The following is a 21687-nucleotide window of genomic DNA, read 5'->3' as shown; positions in this document are numbered from 1 at the left end:
AAGTTGAACTTTCTGGTCAATTCTTCTTGTTTGAGTTTTGCCCGTGCATCTTTGCTTGATTGCTTATGTATGCTATTGTTTGTTTGTGATAGAATTCCCGGAGTGCAAAGCGTGCTACTGCGAGTCCCTAGGTTCTGCGGATCGTCAGCAAGGCAAGTAACACAATGATCATACTCCTTCCATACCCAGTTTTTAAGCATTAGTTCAAATCCTCAAACATTGCATGATTAGGATGTGATTAACATGTGGGTTGGGAAGTAGTTGATGAGGTAGAACCTATTGCCCTGTTATACTCAAACCTTGGGAGTTACTTCTATGTATTGCTTATACTGCTATGCTATGCTCGTAGACGTGGTTTGGGTGAGTGAATCCATGACAGATGTGAGATTGTTAATTAATGGTTCAACTTAAGGTGGCAACTTTAATACACATTTGGGTGGATTGCTTGCCGGGAACCTAGAGAACCCAGTGTTGTCCTAGGATATCCCAGAGTACCCGTGTGATCATCCTAAGGTCCACCACCCAGGCTCAAAGGGAACTGAGATATTTTCTTGCTAGAAACTTCCGTGTGCAGCCACAAGCTATTATGGGCTCTAGCATAGTTGAGTATGTTGCATGAGCTCTTGAAGAGGTGGATCGGCAGGTAGAGGGATGTAGGTTTGGTATGGTCTGCCCGAAGTAAAGAGTTAATGTTTCAGAAAGACTGTGTCTCGGCCATCCGTTTCTCAAACACCTTGTAGTGCGAGAAATCCAACGGAGGCGGTCGAGTCTTGTGGGGAAAAGTGCACAATCCTCTGCAGAGTGTACAATCTAATCATGGTTAGCTGTGTCCCCAGCTATGGACAATCTTGAGTATCTAGTACTTAAAGTATCCTAAGTATCTCATCACTCTTAATTAATATTGTTGGGTTGATAATTACTTTAATTGGGATTGAGTTGGAGGAACCTTCTCAATGATGTTTCAACTAACATGATATTTAAATAAAATTTATTCCTTTGTTGTAGGAAAAAATTAGCTTTTCGCAAAAACTATAACCATAGAGCTTTCCACTAGCCAAATATGCATGTAGTGATAGCATTAGTCTGTTCTTGCTCTACTGTGTTATATTGCCAGCATATTCCATGTGCTAACCCGTTTTCGGGCTGCAACGTATTATGTTGCAGACTTTTCAGACGAGGAGTAAGGTTCGTTAGGTCATTGCCGTGCAGCTTAGCTATGCCGTTGGAGGTGATGGACTCACTTTATCTTCCAAGCCTTCCGCTGTTATCGTATTAGATGGCCTTAAGCCATATTTATTGTAATAAGTTCTCTTTTGAGACATTCGATGTAATAAGTGTGTGATTACTACTCTGTTATAAATCCTTCGAGTACTGTGTGTGTCAGCATTACCGATCTAGGGATGACACTGAAGCACAAAGACTTGACCATTTGAGGTCGGGTCGCTACACGGGGAGTCACGGAACTCGCAAGTTGACCAAAGCATACATCAAGTGGATCACGTGATATCCCATTGTCACCACAGATAAGCACATGCAAGACATACATCAGGTGTTCTCAAATCCTTAAAGACTCAATCCGATAAGATAACTTCAAAGGTAAAACTCAATCCATTACAAGAGAGTAGAGGGGGAGAAACATCATAAGATCCAACTATAATAGCAAAACTCGTGATACATCAAGATCGTACGACCTCAAGGACATGAGAGAGAGAGAGATCAAACACATAGCTACTTGTACATACCCTCAGCCCCGAGGGAGAACTACTCCCTCCTCGTCATGGAGAGCACCGGGATGATGAAGATGGCCACTGGAGAGGGATTCCCCCATCCAACAGGGTGCCAGAACGGGTCTAGATTGGTTTTCGGTGGCTACGGAGGCTTCTGGCGACGGAACTCCCGATCTATTCTGCTTCTCAGTGTTTTTAGGGCATATGGACATATATAGGCGAAAGAAGTCGGTCAGGGGAGCCACGAGGGGCCCACGAGGGTGGGGGCGCGCCCAGGGGGGCAGGCGCACCTCCCTGCCTCGTGGCCTCCTCGAAGCTTCCCTAACGTCTACTCCAAGTCTCCTGGATTGCTTCTGTTCCAAAAATAACTCTCCCGAAGGTTTATTCTGTTTGTACTCTGTTTGATATTCCTTTTCTTCGAAACACTGAAATAGGCAAGAAAACAACAATTTGGGCTGGGTCTCCGGTTAATAGGTTAGTCCCAAAAATAATATAAAAGTGTATCATAAAGCCCATAAACATCCAAAACAGATAATATAATAGCATGGCAAATTCAAAAATTATAGATACGTTGGAGACGTATCACAACACCCTACAACGGGAATCCTTCACATGTGCACGACACGGAAAGCACCATAAGACAACACCAAAATAAAACATACAACTCAACCCAATCTAGATCATCAATCAACACAAATTCAAAATAAGTCTACTCAAAACATCAGAGGATGGCAACACATCATTGGATCATAATATGTGGCATAAAGCACCATGTTCAAGTAGGGGATTACAGCGGGGTGCGAGAGTGTGGAGCACTTAAAAGAGATGAGGAAGGTGATGAAGATGGTGATGTTTGATGAGTACGATCACCAAGGCAATGATTCCCCCGACAGCAATCCGACGCCAACTAGAGAGAGTGGGAGAGAGTCTCCCCCTTGTGCTTCCTCCTCCATGGCCTCCCCCTAGATGAGGATAGGTTCTCGCTCTGGTTCTTAACCTCCATGGTGATGACGCCCCGCCCGGCTTCGTCCTCCATGGCCTCCGATGATGATGGTCCCCTCTGGCAGGGTGCTGGAGAGGGCCTAGATTGATTTTTCGTGGAACTTCCGATCTATGGTTCTTTTTGGAGGATTGGATATTTATAAGAATTTTTGGTGTGGGTCTCACGTCAAGGAGGTGCACGAGGGGCCCACAAGCCCGGAGCACCCTCCCTGGGGGATAGCACCCTGCCCAAGGTTTCTATATTTATAAGAATTTTTGGCATCGGAAACAAGTCAGGGAGGTGCCCGAGGGGCCCACAAGACCTCAGGGCATGCCCCCCTGGGGCAAGACTAGGAGTCTTATGGCTTCCTCGTGAAGCTTTTGGTCTAGCTCTTGTTCTTTGGGGGTCTCTTTTGGTGCATAAAAAATCATCGTAAATTTTCAGCCCATTCCGAGAACTTTTATTTCTACACAAAAAACTACACCACTGTAGTTCAGCTGAAAGCAGCGTCAGTCCGGGTTAGTTCTAATCAAACCATACCAAAACGATATAAAATTGTTGTGAACTGGGCATGAATACTTCATAAATTATAGATACGTTGGAGACGTATCAGGGCCCTAGTGACAAGCATTAAGCATAATAAAGTCATAGCAACATCAATCTCAGAACACAGTGGATATTAGGGATCAAGCCCTAACAAAACTAACTTGATTACATGATGAATCTCATCCAACCCATCACCATCCAGCAAGCCTATGAAGAAATTACTCACTCCTGGCAGAGAGCAAAATGAAATTGGTGATGGAGGATGGTTGATGATGATGATGACGGAAGATCCCCCTCTCCGGAGCCCCAAATAGACTACAGATCTGGCCTCCCGATGAAGAACAGGAGGTGGCGGCAGCTTCATATCGTAAAACAAGATGAAACTTCCTTCTCAGTTTTGTCTTGGGAAATAGGAAGTTATAGTATTCAGATTAGGGTCGGCGGAGCCTCGTGGGGCCCACTACCCATCAGGGCGCACTAGAGGTGGGGTGGCACGTCCTGGTGCCTAGGGGGCAGCAGGGGCCCCCTCCAATGGGTCTTTGCTCCAGTATTTTTCTTTCATTCCAAAATAATTTTCCAAAAAGTTTTGTCCAATTCCGAAAATTTATATTTCTGCACAAAACCAATACCATGGTAGTTATGCTAAAAATAGTGTCAGTCCAAGTTAGTTTCATTCAAATCATGTAAATTAGAGTCTGAAACAAGAGCAAAAGTGTTTGGAAAAGTAGATATGACAGACACGTATCAGGCATCAGCCCGTGCCCAGGGGGTAGGGGGTGTCGTGGTACCTAGTGCGTACCTCTCAAGTTGGTTAACCCCTTTCTTTTGCTGTAAGAAAGATAATATCCAGAAAAAACTGTGTTAAATTTCAGCCCGATCGGAGTTATGGATCTCGGGGAATTTAAGAAACGGTTTTTAGCCAGAAAACAGGAACGCAAAATAGAAGAGAACAGAGAGAGATCCAATCTCAGAGGGCCTCCTGCCCCTTGGCCGCTATGGCGTCCATGGACCAGAGGGGGAGCTATGCTCCCATCTTGGGGGGAGGCCAAGCAAGAAGAAGAAGGATGGGGCTCTCTCCCCCTCTCTCCCTGTGGCGCCGGAACTCCGTTGGGGCAATCATCATGACGATGATCTACACCAACAACTTTGCTGTTGTCAACACCAACTCTCTCCACCTCTCTGTAGCGGTGTAACACCTATTCTCCCCATTATAAACTCTACTTAAACATGGTGCTCTGATAATCCCCAAGTGCAAGGAATCATCGTAGCAATTTCCAAAGGTGGAAGTGATAAGTATGGAGTGTCAAACCAACAAGGAGCTAATGGTAATATCAATATTCTCTCAAGTCCTATTTGCCATTGATACGCCTCTACGTACACCGAACGTTTACTTCCATCTAGAAACGAGAAATAAAACTACGTTGTGTGTGACGCTCCTGATTCAATCATACACTAATCATACACGCAAACGTGTAAGATCTGGATCAGGGACTCACAGGAAGATATCACAACACAACTCTAAACACAAATGAAAGTCATACAAGCTTCATATTACAAGTCAGGGGCCTCAAGGGATCGAATACATAGCTCTATACACAAGCGAGTCAGCGGAAGGAACAATATCTGAGCACAAACATAAGATAAACAAGTTTTTGACTTAATAAGGCTAGCACAAACATTGACGATCGAATAGGCAAGGCCTCCTGCCTGGGACCTCCTAACTACTCCTGGTCATCGGCGGTCTCCACGTAGTAGTAGGCACCCTCCGGGTAGTAGTAGTTGTCGACAGGGGTGGCATCTGGCTCCTGGGCTCCACCATCTAATCACAGCAACCGGGTATAGGGCAAAAAGAGGTAGCAAATCAACCGTGAGTACTCATACAAAGTACTCGCAAGACTTACATGAAATCTATACTAAGTATGCATCAATATCAAAGGAATGGGTTGTATCTTTGGACTGAACTGCAGAATGCCATAATAGAGGGGAAAGTCTGGCCTATCAAAGACTAGCATCTTCTAGCATCTTGCAACATTCAGAAGAGTACAAAATAACATTTTATAATTAACAAACATGTTGTAGTATTAATGCCCATAGATCCTTCCTCGACTCCCAGCAAGAAACAATCCCGGAGACACATATCCATCACATATCTCAAGTATACATTTCTAGTCATAATAGATCAGGATACAAGCTTGAACGTTCGCTACCATGGACACGACTATTCGAATAGATAATCTTCCCTGTAGGGGTGCACCATATTTCCCAACACGCTTGATTACTCTGGTCGGACACACTTTCTTGGGTCCATGCCCGGCCTCAGAAGATCAACACGTCGCACCCCTACCTAGGCTCAGCCGAGAGGTCCCCCCCGGTCTACATCCTAAGCGCTCCGGGATCTTGGGCCCATCGTCCATTGCACTCCGGGTCATTGCGTGCAAGGTGAATACCAGCGCCACCTCGGCTGGTCAACACGATCCGATCATGCTGCAATGTTGAACTGGACGTCTGACAAAGCTTCGACTGATACTACAACGCCAAGTGCGCATAACTGTTCCCGCATGGTGGTTAGTGTGTATCGGCCAGTGGCCAACTTAGAACAAATACCCAAACCTGTTAGTGCATTATTAAAATAAGTGACACCTATCGGGACAAGTCCGAAGCTACCACCCCTGTTGGGTGATACCGCTAAACAGCCAGCCGCTACCGTAACATCACGTGGGTGCTCTCCAGGCCCGCCTGACTTTCACAGGTATCTCTTGTGGGTGCTCACTGGGCCCGCCCGACTTTAACAAAAGTCTAAAGTAAAGTCAAGTAACCGTGTGTCCAAAACATCAAGAGGGAAACCCGAGGTATCACCCTCAATGGATTCCACTCGATGTAATCGTCAAGGTGAACATATGAGGAATCACCCTCGAGGTTCACATTTGAGATGTTGCACGACAGAGTCATATCAGGAGTGGTGAAGGCGGAATCACCCTTGATGACCATGACCAAATAGCTACACTACAGAGTTATCATCTGGAGTGCGTTACGAGCTATCACCCTCGGCACTCGATAGTAGCTCTACGGAGTCGTACAAATAAAGGGGGTGAAGTGATGTGTCGGGCTCTGGACCATGTTGATCGAGTCATCAGTCAACAAGCCGGGGCAACTAGGACAAGGAGAGGGCTCATTGATGGATCACCTACCAACCTATCCTAAGCAGTTTAGGTTAAATAGGTAAGGTACAACTTCAGGTTACAAAAGTAGGCTATGCATCAGAATATGAGCAATCAATAACTGTAGCAAAATATAGTGCAAGCATGAGAGAGAAGGAATTGGGAAATATTGAAATGATCAAGGGGGGTTTGGTTGACTGGAAGCTCTGTTGAAAAGGAAGGAGGGTTGTCATCGACGTAGTCAATCACAAGGGCGTCAGCAGTGGTCTCGGGGTCTACCAGAGAAGAAGAGAGGAGAGAAACAGTAAGTATAAAGAACACAATGCATCACTAAGCATGACATGGAGATACGCGGTGCTAGCAGTGTTCTAACATAGTGTTACACGATACCGGCGAAGGGGGATAACATTCGGGAATGTTTTCCCGAAGTTTACATTTTTCGAATGGATCAAACGAAGGGGACGGTTCCATGTTTGCTATGCTAGGGACATGTGACAGATGAACGAAGGGTGTATTCGGGATCATCTCATTCTTCTGAGCAACTTTCATGTAGAAAACATTTTCATGCGAGTTACAAATTAATTTATATGATTTTTCAAAGATTTAAACATTTTTAGTAATTAATTTTAATTCAAAAATAAAGACTAAAGTGCTATGGGTACCTAGACCTGTGTTCACAAATTATACACAGAGGGTGACAGTGAGCCCAGGGGGGTCCGACTTGACCAGTCAATGCTGACTGGTCAACAGGGCCTGGGGCCCTCCTGTCATACTCACATTTAGCTAATTACAGATTAAATAGCTAGTTAATTAAGTTAATTAACTTTTCAATTAATTAATTAATTAATTTGTCAATTAATTAATATTTTTAAAAATGTTTTTAAAGGCCAGGGCGCTAGGGCCCATTGGCCAGTGGCCCGAGGGGGTTTAGCGGGCGCCGGGGCGAACCCGCCCGGGCGACAGGGAGCCCGCCCAGGGAGGGCGCATCCGCGATGGTTGGCACCGGCCGTGGCGGCAGGCGGCAGTGCGAGGGGGCTGGTGGCCAGGAGCGGAGCGGCGCACAGGCAAAGCTGCAGCGGCGGCGTGAAGGCACGCGGGGCAAGGCGGCATCAGCAGCAGTCGTTGCAGGCGCGACAGGGTGCAGCAGCTGCTGCAGTGGCAGCAACAGGCGGTGGGCGAAGCAGGTGCGTGGCCCGGGTAGGGGTCGCGTGGCGGAGGCAGAGGCGGGAGGGGCGAGCAGCAGCGGCGGGGCCGGCGAGCTGCAGCAGGGAGCATGGGACAGCGCGGCTAGGCATGCGTGTGGGAGATGAGGAGGGCGGCGAGCGGCGCGAGGGCTGACAGGTGCGGCAGGGCACCGCCGGGGATGGGAGAGCAGCAGGCCATGGCGGGCAGCAGGGGAGGTAGCAGCTCACAACAACAGGCGAGCACGGGCGGGGTGGGATGGCCGGCGAGCGGTGACAAGGACAGGGGGCGCGCTCAGGCACGCCCACCGCGTGATGAGCGTGGCCACAGTCAGAAGCACGGACGACGGTGTACAACGATGAATCGAGGAGGGGGAGAGGAGGCGGCCACTCACAGCATTGATGAGAAGGGGGAAGTTGAGGCTCGGTAGAGCCGGGTTGAGGCGGTGGTTGGAGAGGTGAGGCGACGACGGACGTCAACGGGGACAAGCGCGGCGTCGGGACGAGCTCAAGCTCAAGAGAATGAGGAGTGGCGAGGGGGATATGGAGAGGGGCTAGGGTTCGGTTCGGGAGCCGGGGGGAGGGGCGTCTAGGTAGGGGGGCACCGGCCGGTGGCCGGATGGGTGCCACGACCCCCCCCACCCCGCTCCTGTCGCGTGGAGGGGAACGGCAAGACGTGCGTCTAGACGGCCTGGCTCGGCTTGAGAGGCCAGCTGAGCCATTTGGCTAGGGGGAGGGGTGTTTTATTTTATACATTATTTATTTATTGCTCTGTTTTCATTCAACTTCTAATTTATTAGAGTTCTATAAAATATAGAATTTGTTCCTTAATTTGTATTCCTATTTATACATCTACCACAAAAAGTTTCACCCACAAATAAAATAGATTAAAATTTTAGAAATTACAAAAGGCATTTAAATGATTGTTCAAGCCACTATTTTAATCATTTAGAGCACGTAAACATTTTATAAAAAATTGGTTTCTTCACCAATAATTCTTATGAATTATTTGCCATGGTTTGCACATTTTAGTTTTGACATTTGAAAACTTTTATTTTTGAATTTATTTTTATATTTGAATTTGAATCGGTTTTGAATCAACGAGAGTTTAATAATAGAAATCATGGTGACATGGCATCATTAGGAGAGGTTTACTGTAGCTTAATTATCCACGCGTTACAATTCTCCTCCACTACAAGAAATCTCGTCCCGGGATTTAGGAGGTAGAAGGAAACAAAGCGGGGTATTCATCACTAAGATGATCATCGCGTTCCCTAGTGGCTTCATCTTCAGAATGATTTGACCATTTAATCTTTAGAAATTTGATAGTCCTCTGGTGGGTGCGATGTTTAGCTTGATCGAGAACGCGGACCGGACAGATAATTTAGACTTTGATGTAGTGTTTTCAATTCTCGCAAAAGGAGAAGCTTTTCACGCATTCAAGGAATAAATCCGTGCTTCGACATTTCAAACAAGATGAGCATGGTAGCTCACTATCTCATTTGACGGATGTAGTAGATGGACGGTTTTAGTGGCACAAACGATAGAAGAGGTATGTGTTTTTAACCATTCCATTCCCAGAATGAGGTCGATATTGGACGACTTCAAAACAATGGGGGAAACATGGAAGTCCAATCCTTCAATTTCAACTGGTACGTTGTGACTAACCATGGTGGTTCTACATTGGCCCACGGAATGCAGTTCGGAATTGTGGCCAAGTGATGGCAGTTCCAACAGGTAAGGACGCCTATGGATGTCCCACAATTGAGCAGTGGGACCTTTCAGGTAATAAGCCGTGAAGGTGACATATTTGGCAGGGGCTACATCAGCAGACTCCAACTCAAAGTGATGTCACGGAGCCAATCATTAGCATCAAGGGGCTGAGTTGAGCTACGGTAGATGACAGGGTTGCTACGCGCAAAGTCTTGTAGTGTTACTGGGAGGTTAATGATTCATATTGGGGCACAGAAACTGAGCCATGACTCCTTCCATGAATTGGTGATTCAGCTCAACTGTTGTATCATTCCGGCCATGTATTCGGGAGGTGGTCGATTGTCGCCACCACGGCCATGATGAGCGAGTCTAACCACCCTGCTTAAAAGCAACGGTGGGTAGTTTAGCAAGGGTTGGAGCAAGTGTATGGAGTCATTCATGATGTAATCAGAACAATGAGCAAAGGCGTAGTATGTACAAAGCAGTAGTCATTGAAGACATACTAATACATATACGGAGCCAAATACACGTTGTTCGTATGAGTTCTGACAAGAGAAACACCCTAGACATACTAGGCGGCATGCATGCACGTGATGGAGGGAAACAACAATGGGACATAGCAAAGGCTACATCAATGTTCGACAAATCCACTAGAGAGAGAGGAATCTGCAAGGGATGCTGCAGGGTGCCCTTGATAAAAGGATCATGCGGTCAATGAACATTGTGAAGCAGATCTTGGCCCTCAATTCGAGAAAGGGGTAATACAAATCTTCGGGGGAATGTGATCACGAGATCCTAATGTTAGGTTTATCAAAATCATTTAACCCGAATAGTAGAGAGATCAGAGTCCCAGAGTATAAACGAGGAATAAAAGATCCTAATACCACCCAATGGCGACATGGGCCCGTAAGCCACACAACCATGTTAGTAAATCAGTTTTACAAAGACTAGACTCAGCTTCGGCCAAGGAGTTCGAAGGGGGATTCCTACAAGCAGTCGGCTCTGATGCCAACTTGTGATGCCCCTGATTCAATCGTACACTAATCATACATGCAAACGTGTACGATCAAGATTAGGGACTCACGGAAGGTATCAAAACACAACTCTAAACACAAATGAAAGTCATACAAGCTTCATATTACAAGCTAGGGGCCTTGAGGCCCGAATACATAGCTCGATACACAAGCGAGTCCGTGGAAGCAACAATATGTGAGTACAGACATAAGTTAAACAAGTTATTACCTTAAAAAGGCTACTGCAAACATCAACAATCGAAGAGGCAAGGCCTCCTGCCTAGGACCTCCTAACTACTCCTGGTCGTCGGTGCTCTCCATGAATAGTAGGCACCCTCCAGGTAGTAGTAGTAGTCGACGGGGTGGCATTTGGCTCTTGGGCTCCACCATCTAATCGCAGCAACCGGGTATAGGGGAAAAGAGGTACCAAAGGAACCGTGAGTCCTCATCCAAAGTACTCGCAAGAATTACATCAGATCTATACTAAGTATGCATCAATATCAAAGGAATGGGCTGTATCTGTGGACTGAACTGCAGAATGTCAGAGTAGAGGGGAAAGTCTAGCCTATCAAAGACTAGCATCTTCTAGCATCTTGCAGCATTCAGAAGAGTACATAATCGCATTTTATAATTAACAAACATGTTGTAGTATTAATGCCCAGAGATCCTTCCTTGACTCCCTGCGAGAAAGCAATCCCGGAGCCACATATCCATCACATATCTCAAGTATCCATTTCTAGTTATAATAGATCAGGATACAAGTCTGAACGTCTATTACCGTGGACACGGCTATTCAAATAGATAATCTTCCCTGCAGGGGTGCACCACATTTCCCAACACGCTTGATTACTCTGGCCGGACACACTTTCTTGGGTCCATACCCGGCCTCAGAAGATCAACACGTCGCAGCCATACCTAGGCTCAGTAGAGAGGTCCCCGCAGGTCTACATCCTAAGCGCTCTGGGGTCTTGGGCCCATCGCTCGTTGCACTCCGGGTTGTTGCGCGCAGGGTGAATACCAGCACCATGTCGGATGGTCGACACGATCCAACCATGGCGCAATCCTGAACTGGAGGTCTGACAAAGCTTCGGCTGATACTACGACGCCGAGTTCCCGTAACTGCTCCCGTGTGGTGGTTAGTGCGTACAGGCTAGTGGCCAACTCAGAACAAATACCCAAACCTATTATTGCATTATTAAAAGAACTGACGGCTGTCGGGACAATTCCGGATCTACCACCCCCTGCTGGGTGATACCGCTAAACAGCCAGCCGCCAGCGTAACTCGTGGGTGCTCTCCAGGCCCGCCCGAATTTCACAAGTATCTCTCACGGGTGCTCACTGGGCCTGCCCGACTTTAACAAAGGTCTGTAGTAAGGTCAAGGTAACAGTGTGTCCAAAACATCAAGGGGGAAAACCCGAGGAATCACCCTCGATGGATTCCACTCGATGTAATCGTCGAGGTGAACATATGAGGAATCACCCTCGAGGTTCACACTTGAGGTGTTGCACGACAAAGACGTATCGGGAGTGGTGAAGGAGGAATCACCCTCGATGACCATGACCGAATAGCTACACTGTAGAGTTATCATCAGGAGTGTGTTACGAGGTATCACCCTCAGCACTCGATAGTAGCTCTGCAGAGTCGCACAACTAAAGGGGGTGAAGTGATGTGTCGGGCTCTGCATGTCAATCACGTTGATCGAGTCATCAGTCAACAAGCCGGGGCAACTAGGACAAGGAGAGGGGTCACTGATGGATCACCAACCAACCTATACTAAGCTGTTTAGGCTAAATAGGTAAGGTACAACAGCAAGTTACAAAAGCAGGCTATGCATCAGAATCGGAGCAATTAATAAATGTAGCCAAATATAACGCAAGCATGAGAGAGAAGGAACTAGGCGATATCAGAGTGATCAACGGGGGTTTTCTTACTTTTAAGCTCTGCTGAAAAGGAAGGAGGGTCGTCGTCGACGTAGTCGATCATAGGGGCGTCGGCAATGGTCTCGGGGTCTACTAGAGAAGAAGAGGGGGGAGAAACAGTAAATATAAAGCACACAAAGCATCACTAAGCATGCCATGGAGATACGCGGTGCTAGGGGCGTTCTAACGCAGTGTTACACGATACCGGTGAAGGGGGATAACATCCGAGAATGTTTTCGCGAAGTTTGCATTTTTCGGACAGATGAAACAAAGGGGGACAGTTCCATGTTTGCTATGCTAGGGACAGGTGACAGACGAACATAGGGCATATTCAGGATCATCTCGTTCTTCTAAGGAACTTTAATGTAGAAAACATTTTCATGTGAGTTACAGATTAATTTATATGTTTTTTCAAAGATTTGAACATTTTATAAAATTATTTTTTATTCAAAAATAAAGATGAAAACGCTATGGGTACCCAGCCTAGTGTACACAGATTATACAAAAAGGCTGACAGTGGGCCCATGGGGGTCCGAGTTGACCAGTCAACATTGACTAGTCAACAGGGGGTGGGCCCCCCTGTCATACTGACATTTAGCTAATTACAGATTAAATAGCTAGTTAATTAAGTTACTTAATTAATTAGTTTATTAATTAATTAATATTATTTATTTAAACATTTTTATAACTCTTTTTTTATAAAGGCCAGGGCGCTCGGACCCATTGGCAAGTGGCCCGAGGGGGTTTAGCGGGCGCCGGGGCAAACCCGCCTGGGTGACGAGGAGCCCGCCCACGGAGTGCACGACGACCATGGCTGGCACCGGCCGTGGCGGCAGGCGGCGGCATGAGGGGGCTGGTGGCCAGGGTCGGGGCGAAGCGACGCACAGGCGAAGGGGCAGCGGCGCCGCATGGGCAGGCGGGGAAAGGCAGCAGCAGCTGGAGCGGCGAGGCACAGTAACTACTGCAGCAGCAGCAGGTAGCGTGCGAAGCAGGTGCGGGGCTGGGGAGGGGTCACGTGGCGGAGGTAGAGGCGGGAGGGGTGAGAGGCAGGGGCGGAGCCGGCAAGCTGCAGTGGGGAGCGCGGGACGGCGCGGCAAGGCACGCGTGCGGCAGACCACCGTCGGGGATGGGCGAGCAGTAGGACAGGACGGGCAGGGGAGGTAGCAGCCCACAGCAGCAGACGAGCACAAGCGGGGACCGCCTTTTCAGTTTCAAAAAAAATAAAAGAAAATGATAGAAATGTCAAAAAATAAAAGAAAATAAGATTCCCATGTGATATGTGGTCTAGTTGTTAGCAAAATTTACAAACATGAATTTTCAACTTTTTGCAAAATCTCTCGAGAATTTGTAAAAATGGGCATAACTTTTGCGTACGAACTCGGATGAAAAAGTTAAACATTTTCAAAATCCTCAAAAACCCAAGAGAAAAAAGATACGGGGCTTTTAAGATCTGGAGAGGCAAAAAAATTCAAAAAAATTCAAACTTACTAATGGCGCACCTGCCGATGGTGCGCCATTAGTATCTTCCCGCCTTCAAAATTCAAAATAAGTCAAAAAAATAAAAATAAATTACTAATGGCGCACCTGCCCATGGTGCGCCATTAGTATCTTCCCGCCTTCAAAATTCAAAATAAGTCAAAATAATAATAATAAAAGTTACTAATGGCGCACCTGCCCATGGTGCGCCATTAGTATCTTTCCGCCTTCAAAATTCAAAATAAATAAAAAAAATAAAAAAAATAGTAATGGCGCACCTGCCCACGGTGCGCCATTACTATGCCGTATATATGGTTGGGCGTGGTCCTCTCCTCCTTACCTCTTCATTCTTCTCCTCCACTCCATCTCCTCCTCTCCTCCACTCCATCTTCCCTTCTCTCCTCCACCATACTACCCTCCTCCTCTCCGGCGACCTCCTCCTCCTCCTCTCCGGCGACCTCCTCCTCCTCTCCGGCGACCTCCTCCTCCCTCCTCTCCTCCCCTCCCCTCCCTCACGGTTTCTCCTCCCTCCTCTCCGGTGAGCTCCTCCTCCCTCCTCTCCGGTGAGCTCCTCCTCCCTCCTCTCCTCCCATTCCCTCATGGTTTCTCCTTCCTCCTCTCCAATGCTTCGGTGAACTCCTCTCCGGCGACCTCCTCCTCCTCTCCAGTGATGTAAGCGAGTGCCTCTCCGGTGACCTCCTCCTCCTCTCCGGCAAACTCCTCTCCGGCAAAAGAACACGGCAAAAGAACATACAAGATCCAAAAACAGGAACAAAATTTGAAATAATATCGTGCCAAAAAACGAGCAAAAAAACGAGCAAAAAATGGGCAAAAAAACCACGATCTAGATCCAAATTCAAAATTCAAAAATAGCAATGGCGCACGATGGGGGTTAGACGGTGCGCCACTACTATTTTCCCGCCTTCAAAATTCAAAAATACTAATGGCACACTGTGGCCTATACTAATGGCGCACCAGTGGCCTATACTAATGGCGCACCAGTGGTGCGCCATTAGTAAAAAATACTAGTGGTGTGATACTAATGGTGCACCAGTGATGCGCCATTAGTAGGCAAAACTAGTGCGCCATTAGTAGCCCTTTTCCTAGTAGTGGTGGGACGACCGGCCAACGGCGGCGGGGACAGGGGCACGCGTAGGCAGGGCGACCGCGTGATGACCGCGGCCACAGTCAGAAGCTCGGACGGCGTGAACGATGGCCTACGACGGTGAATCGAGGAGGGGGAGAGGAGGCGGCCGCTCACAGTGTTGATGAGAAGGGGGTCGTCGAGGCTCGGTGGAGCCGGGTCGAGGCGGTGGTCGGAGTGGCGAGGCGATGACGGAAGGCAACGGGGACAAGCGCGGCGCCGGGCACCGGGACAAGCTTGAGCTCAAGAGAGTGAGGAGGGGAGAGGGGGAGAGGGAGATGGGCTAGGGTTTGGTTCAGGTGCCGGGTGGGAAGGGGCTGCTAAGTAGGGGGCCGGCACCGGCCGATGATCGACATGGCGCCGGTCGGTGGCCGGATGGGTGCCCCGATCCCCCTGCTCCTGTAGCGAGGAGGGGGAATGATAACCCACAAGTATAGGGGATCGTTTGTAGCCTTCTTCGTTAAATAAGAGTATCAAACCCAATGAGGAGCTAATGGCAGAACTAATATTCCCTCAAGTTCTATCGACCACCGATACAACTCTACGCACACTTTACGTTTGCTTTACCTAAAACAAGTATGACATTATTTGGCAAGAATATATCTACGAGTTTGTGGGAATAAAACTACGAATAAATTGCAAGATAATAAAAGTGGATAGCTTTTGTCAACAAGAAAGTCATTTGTCCCTAGGCAATCGATAACAAGTACCGGTAATCATTCTTGTAATTTGACATGAGGGAGAGGCATGAGCTACCATACTTTCTCCACTTGGATCATATGCACTTATGATTGGACCCCTAGGAAGAATCCGCAGCTAGTAAAGATCACTAAGGTCATGAAACCCAACCAAAGCATTACGTATCAAGTCCTTTTTACTCCCATACGTCATAACCCACTTATTCGGATTTAGGCTGCTGTCACCCCCGGAACACCGACAATAAGCAAACCATGAACATATTGCAACACCCTATAGTAGGGCCCTCCATTTGCGTTACACGGAGGGCACCGTAGGACAACACCATAAATAAAATATACAATCATACCAACCAAGATCACAGTTAACCTAGAGGACAAACGGATCTACTCAAACATCATAGGATAGCCAAATATCAATGGTAAATAATATATGGAGTTAAGCACCATGTTTAAGTAGATATTACAGTGGGGAGAACAAAGGTTACACCACTGCATAGAGGGGGAGAGAGTTGGTGTTGATGGTAGCAAGATTGTTGATGTAGATCGTCGTCACGATCCTTGCCCCAACAGCACTCTGGCGCCACCGGGAGAGATGGGGAGAGAGCCCCCCTCCTTCTTCTTCTTCCTTGGCCTCCCCCCTAGATGGGAGGAGAGTTCCCCCTCTGGGCCATGGCCTCCATGGTGGCTGAGGGGCAGGAGACCCTTCGAGATTGGATCTGTCTCTCTGTTTTCTTCTGTTTCGTGTTCCTGAGATCTGGCGGAAAACCGTTTCTTATATTCTGGGAGACCCATAACTCTGATTGCGCTGAAATTTTTCCATGATTTTTTTCCGGATATAAGCTTCCTTGCGCCCGAAGTAGAGACCCAACCGACATATGAGGTGAGCATAAGACACCTCGTGCGCCTGGGGCCTGGGGCGTGCCCTGGTGTATCTTGGGGCCTATGGGCTCCCGTTTGCGTTGATTCCACCTCCAAAAAATCACAAATATTCAAAAATTATTCTCCGTAAATTTTTATCACGTTTGGACTTCATTTGATATGGATATTCTGTGAAAAAAACATGCAACAAACATGAACTGGCACTGGGCACTGGATCAATAGGTTAGTCCAATAAATCATATAAAATGTTGCCAAAAACATGTGAAAGTTGTATAATATTGGCATGAAACAATGAAAAACTATAGATACGGCGGAGACGTATTAGCAACCCCAAGCATAATTCCTGCTCGTCCTCGAGTAGGTAAATGATAAAAAAGATATTTTTTATGTGGAATGCTACCTAGCATAAACTTTATCATATATCTAATCATGGCATCAATACTAAGACACGAGTGCTTCAAAGCAATAGTCTATAATTTGACATAAAGTCATCAATACTCAGGCATCCCAACAAACAATCGTGTCTTTCAAAATATCAATGCTAAAGAAAGTTATCCCTACAAAATTGTATAGTCTTGTCATGCTCTGTCTTCTTAACACAAAGTATTTACCATGCCTAACCCCATTGACAAGCCAAGCAATTGGTTCATACTTTTTAACGCGCTTCAGCTTTTTCAACCCTCTCACAATACATGAGCGCAAGCCATGGATATAGCACTATAGGTGGAATAGAGTATGATGATAGGGGTAAATATAGAGAAGACAAAATGTTAAGAAAGTCTCACATCAACGTTAACCAACGGGCTATGGAGATGCCCATCAATTGATATCAATGTGAGGAGTAGGGATTGCCATGCAATGGATGCACTAAGAGCTATAATTGTATGAAAGCTTGATATGAAAACTAAGTGGGTGTGCATCCAACTTGCTTGCTCATGAAGACCTCGGGCATTTGAGGAAGCCCATCACCGGAATATACAAGCCAAGTTCTATAATGAAAAATCCCACTAGCTAGTATATGGAAGTGACTAAATAGGAGACTCTCTATATGAAAAACATGGTGCTACTTTGAAGCACAAGTATGGTAAAGGATAGTAACAATGCCCCTTCTCTCTTTGTTTGTTTTTTGTTTTTTTGTTTTTTTTCTTTTTTTCTTTTTTTCTCTCTCATTGTCCGGAGTCTCATCCTGACTTGTGGGGGAATCATAGTCTCCATCATCCTTTCCTCACTGGGGCAATGCTCTAATAGTGAATAATGATGATCACCACACTTATATTTACTTATAACTCAAAAGAAATAAAAATTACAACTCGATACCTAGAACAAAGTATGACTCTATATGAATGCCTCTAGGAATGTACCAGGATGTGCAATGATCTAGCATAACAACGATATCAGAAAAACAGACAAGCCATGGAAATACCATACTAGCTATCTTACGATCATGCAAAGCAATATGACAATGAATGCTCAGGTCATCAAAACAGAAGCGGTGAAAGTTGCATGGCAATATATCTCGGAATGGTTGTGGAAAGGCCATAATATGTAGGTATGGTGGTTGTTTTGAGGAACATATAATAGGACTCATGTGTGATAGAGCGTATCATATCACAGGGTTTGGATGCACCTGCGAAGTTTGCACCGACTCTCGAGGTGAGAAAGGGCAATGCACGGTACCGTAGAGGCTAGCAAATTGCGGAAAGGTACGAGTGCGTATAATCCATGGACTCACATTAGTCATAAAGAACTCATATACTTATTGGAAAAGTTTATTAGCCCTCGAAGAAAATTACTACTACGCATGCCCCTCGAGGGATAGATTGGTAGGAAAAGACCATCGCTTGTCCCCGACCGCCACTCATAAGGAAGACAATCAATAATAAATCATGCTCCAACTTCATAGCATAACGAGAGACTATACATGCATGCTTCAGGAATCACAAACCTTAACGCCAATACTCCTACTAAACATAACCATTTACTAGTACCTCCCACATATTACATCTCTATATCGCAAAAACTATTGCAAGGAATCAAACATATCATATTCAGTGGTCCACCAATTTTATGTAGGATTTTATGACTAACCATTCAATTGACCAATACCTAATGACTATCAAAACAGATATAAGTGAAGCATGAGATTTTAATTCTTTCTACAAAAGATCGTTCTCTAAAAAATATAAGTGAAGCAAAAGAGCATTCTACAAAGAACGGTTTTCTATGTGAAGAGAAACTGGCAATCCAAACGTCAAATGATATAAGTGAAGCACATGAAGCATTCTATAAAGCCATACTCAAAAGATATAAGTGAAGTGAAATGAGCATTCTATAAATCAACCATGGACTATATCATATCAACATGGTGCATAAAAGAAAAATGAAAATCAAACACAAAAGACGCTCCAAGATTTGCACATATCACATGAACGAAACGAAGATGAAAATATACCGATACTATTTGAAGAAAGATGGGATGCCTTCCGGGGCATCCCCAAGCTTAGATGCTTGAGTCTCCTTGTATATTTACTTGGGGTGCCTTGGGCATCCCCAAGCTTGAGCACTTGTCTCTCCTCCTTCTCCTTATATCGAGACCTCCTCAATCTTTGATCACTTCATCCACACAAAACTTAACAGAAAACTCGGTGAGATCCGTTAGTATAATAAAGCAAATCACTACTCTAAGTACTGTCGCAATCCCATTCATATTTTGTTTTGGCATTGTAGCTACTGTATTATAACTTTTCCATGGCTTATACCGCTGATATGTCCATTTTGGATCATGCTTTTATATCGATATGTCTTGCATTATGGGCTGTTATTACACATTATATTACAATACTTATACCCTTTCTCTCTTATTTCATAAGGTTTACATGAAGAGGGAGAATGCCAGCAGCTTGAATTCTGGACTGGAAAAAAAGCAAATATTAGAGACCTATTCTGCCAAAACTCCAAAAGTACTGAAACTTTCATGGAGAATTATTCTAGAATATATAAAAAATATTGGGCAAAGAAAGCACCAGAGGGGGGCCACCTACCATCCACAAGGGTGGAGGGTGTGCCCTACCCCGCTGGGTGCGCCCCTTGCCTTGTGGGCTCCCTGGCAGGCCCCTAATGCTCATCTTCTGCTATATGGGTGTGTTTTCACCTGGAAAAAAAATGAGAAGGGAACTTTCGGGATGAAGCGCCGCCGTCTTGAGGCGGAACTTGGGCAGAACCAATCTAGGGCTCTGGCGGAGCTGTTCTGCCGGGGAAACTTCCCTCCGAGAGGGGAAAATCGAAGCCATCGTCATCACCAATGATCCTGTCGTTGAGAGGGGGTCAATCTCCATCAACATCTTCACGAGCACCATCTCCTCTCAAACCCTAGTCCATATCTTGTATCCGATCTTTGTCTCAAAACCTCAGAGTGGTACGTGTGGGTTGCTAGTAGTGTTGATTACACCTTGTAGTTTATGATAGTAGGTTTATTCGATGGAAGATCATTATAACACCCACGATGCGGCTATATCTCCCACATGTCGGGGCACGACTTAGAGTCATAACCGCATGGTAGGCATGTCGCAAGAGGGGTAATTTTTACACATCCCATGTACTGAATAAGAAAGGGATAAAGAGTAGGCTTACAATCGCCACTTCACACAATACATGAATATCATACATCATCCAGAATACAAACAAGGTCCGACTGCAGAACCAAAATAAAGAAAGACCACCCCTATTGCTAGGTCCTCGATCGACCCGACTAGGCTCCACTACTGATCAACAGGAAATGAAGCAACATAACGAACACGAACTTCATCGAGCTCCCACTTGAGCTCGGTAGCGTCACCTGCACTGGTATCATCGGCACCTGCAACTGTTTGGAAGTATCTGTGAGTCACGAGGACTCAGCAATCTCACACCCGCGAGATCAATACTATTTAAGCTTATGGGTAGGATAGGGTAATGAGGTGGAGCTGCAACAAACACTAGCATGTATGGTGGCTAACATATGCAAATAAGAGCGAGAAGAGAAGCAAAGCAACAGTCGTGAACTAGAAGTGATCAAGAAGTGATCCTGAAACTACTTACGTCCAAGCATAACATAAGAACCGTGTTCACTTCCCGGACTCCGCCGGAAAGAGACCATCACGGCTACACACGCGGTTGATGCATTTTAATTAATTTAAGTTTCAAGTTCTCTACAACCAAACTTTAACAAATTCCCATCTGCCCATAACCGCGGGCATGGCTTTCGAAAGTTCAAACCCTGCAGGGGTGTCCCAACTTAGCCCATCACAAGCTCTCACGGTCAAGGAAGGATATTTCTTCTCCCAGGAAGACCCGATCAGACTCTGAATCCCGGTTACAAGACATTTCGACAATGGTAAAACAAGACCAGCAAGACCGCCCGATGCGCCGACATCCCGATAGGAGCTGCACGTATCTCGTTCTCAGGGCAACACCGAATGAGACATCCTACGAGTAAAAACCAAACCTCAAGCTTCCCCGAGGTGGCCTCGCAGTCTACTCGGTTCGGACCAACACTTAGACAAGCACTAGCCCGGGGGGGGGGGGCTAAAATAAAGATGACCCTCGGGTTGGCCGACCCGAGGGAAGGGTAGGTGGTGGTGAGGCAAATGGTAAAACCAAGGTTGGGCCTTGCTGGAGGAGTTTTATTCAAAGCGAACTATCAAGGGGTCCCCATAACACCCAACCGTGTAAGGAACGCAAAATCAAGGAACATAACACCGGTATGACGGAAACTAGGGCGGCAAGAGTGGAACAAAACACCAGGCATAAGGCCGAGCCTTCCACCCTTTACCAAGTAATAGATGCATTAATTAAAATAAGAGATATTGTGATATCCCAACAATAACGTTGTTCCAACATGGAACAAACTCCAGCTTCACCTTCAACTAGCAACGCTATAAGAGGGGCTGAGAAAAGCGGTAACATAGCCAAACAACGATTTGCTAGGAAAGGTGGGTTACAGGCTTGACATGGCAATATGGGAGGCATGATATAGCAAGTGGTAGGTATCGCGGCATAGAAATAGAGCGAGCAACTAGCAAGCAAAGATAGAAGTTATTTCAAGGGTATGGTCATCTTGCCTGAGATCCCGCAAGGAAGAAGAACGATTCCATGAAGAAGACAAACGGACGTAGTCAAATGGATCCTCACAACTCCGGAACGAAACCAAACCTAACGCGAGAAGTAACCTGGAAAGAAGCAAACAACATAGTAAACAACCACCACATAAGC

This window comes from Triticum aestivum, chromosome 2A (assembly GCF_018294505.1).
Source record: "Triticum aestivum cultivar Chinese Spring chromosome 2A, IWGSC CS RefSeq v2.1, whole genome shotgun sequence".
Classification (NCBI taxonomy): Eukaryota; Viridiplantae; Streptophyta; class Magnoliopsida; order Poales; family Poaceae; genus Triticum; species Triticum aestivum.
The sequence above is the reverse complement of the archived record's forward strand: the minus strand, read 5'-3'. Positions refer to the sequence as shown.